This window comes from Pongo abelii, chromosome 11 (genome assembly GCF_028885655.2).
Source record: "Pongo abelii isolate AG06213 chromosome 11, NHGRI_mPonAbe1-v2.0_pri, whole genome shotgun sequence".
In the NCBI taxonomy this organism is placed as follows: domain Eukaryota; kingdom Metazoa; phylum Chordata; class Mammalia; order Primates; family Hominidae; genus Pongo; species Pongo abelii.
The window spans coordinates 26,424,886-26,426,793 of record NC_071996.2 but is presented as its reverse complement, the minus strand read 5'-3'; the positions used below and the strand labels follow the sequence as shown (position 1 = coordinate 26,426,793).

The following is a 1,908-nucleotide window of genomic DNA, read 5'->3' as shown; positions in this document are numbered from 1 at the left end:
AAGCCCTCACTTCCTGACACATGTAGTATCTGTGAGGAACAATTAATTGCAACCCTATACCCCCTGCACAAGTGATTTTTTATGGTCTCACAACCCCAGGTTGTTAAAATGAAAGGTCAACATCCCTGCTGGTTAGTGAGAAATTCTTCACGGACACATACCTGCCTGGTGATTTGTTGGTCATTTTTCCATTTAGCAGGCAGCTGTGGGTAACGTTTAACCAGGAAAAGAGAGGCTAAATTATGCAAGACATTTACAACGTCAAGAGGGGAGAAACTTCCCTCTGGTCACACTGGGGGTGGCAAGAGTATGTATGGACTTCCTCCCATTTTACCAGCAAAACAGGTGCCAAACATCCCCCGTGGGCTTCTGAGAGCCCCTGCTCTCAGCTTGCTGAGACTTTTGGAAACTGTTTGAAGGCTTCCAAACACCTGCTAACAGGAAGACAAAAGAGTGAGGTTTCTATTTTCCGACTTCATCAGGATGATAGGAATGTTCTTGAGTCCACTGCAGCCCTTCGCTGTGACCACATCAGCAGGGCGGGAGCAGGGGTGGAGCTGGCAGCGGGCCTCTTCCCACCACTGCTCTTGAGCCCATCTCTGACGGTATCATTCCCAGCTATTTGTTCTAAGTTTTTCCTCTTAAACCTACGATTGTTTCAAATCTGCCAGTTTATCTTTTTTTTTTTTTCTGTTTTCTTTCCTTTCTCTTTTTTTTTTCCTTTTTTTTTTTTTTTTGATTCATTCAAATATTTATTAAGCGGCTGAGGAGATACAAAGGCAACTTAAAACATTGTCAGAGGTGAGGCAAATGCACAAGTAATAGAAAGGAAAGGGCAAGGTTCACTGAATCACAGCAGTCAGAAGAAAGTGCTTTAGGGAACCAAGAGTGAGATTGTTTCTAGCCTGAAGAGGCATGGGTGGCAAATCAGAAAAGGGGATTGAGATTAAAATAGAAGACTTCAGTCTGGATTGTTGATGACACTCAGTATGGACTATATTTGTCTCTCCTTTTCCTTTCTCCCCATCTTTGGGCTTAATTTACCAGCAGTGCCCTGGACTGTTCAATGCGCTTTTTTTATACTTGCTTGCATTTTTGCTTTAATGTCTTCTATGGAACTAGGTCCTTTCGGTGTTTTAGGAGTTTTTTCCTGTTTTTTTGAAGGAGTCTTGTCCTTTTGATCTTGGTGTTGACGGTTTTGAGTCTTTTCCATTCTGATTTGACTTTTGTGCATTTTTGGCTGGAGTATCTCATATAGATTTCTTCACCGGTGCTTTTTCTTCAGCTTCCCCATCATCAAAATCATCAAAATCATCATCATCATCATCATCATCATCATCTTCGTCTTCATGGCAGCAACTTTTACTTTTTTCTGTGGAACCTTGCTACCACCTCCACGGGCCGACCGCTTTCCAGATACACTTAAGAGTTTCACATCCTCCTCCTCTTCATCTTCTGACTCTGCATCTTCCTCCACAGCTACTAAGTGCTGTCCACTAATATACACTGGCCCTGAACCACACTTCAACCGTAGGACCACTGGTGGTGTGATTTCAAAGCCCCCAAGGGAATCCTTTGGCTGTACAGACATTTTCAAAGTTGCCAGTGTTACTTTAATTGGACTGCCTTTGTAATTCATTGCCTCTGCTTCAACAATATGCAATTCATCCTTTGCACCAGCCCTTGAACTGGGAGAACAGCCGCGCAGGACGGAATCACACCAGGTTTTTTTTGTTTTGTTTTGTTTTTTTTTTTTAGATGGTATTTTGCTCTTGTTGCCCAGGCTGGAGTGTAATGGCATGATCTCGGCTCACTGCAACCTCCGCCTCCCGGCTTCAAACAATTCTCCTGCCTCAGCCTCCTGAGTAGCTGGGATTACAGGCATGCACCACCATGCCCAGCTAATTT

At 43.6% G+C, this 1,908-nt stretch overlaps 1 pseudogene; it reads right to left on the bottom strand.

Annotated features, from left to right (window-relative positions):
- Window positions 1–805: 805 nt before the first annotated feature.
- Window positions 806–1,708, bottom strand: LOC100938241 (nucleophosmin-like; annotated as a pseudogene).
- Window positions 1,709–1,908: the final 200 nt, after the last annotated feature.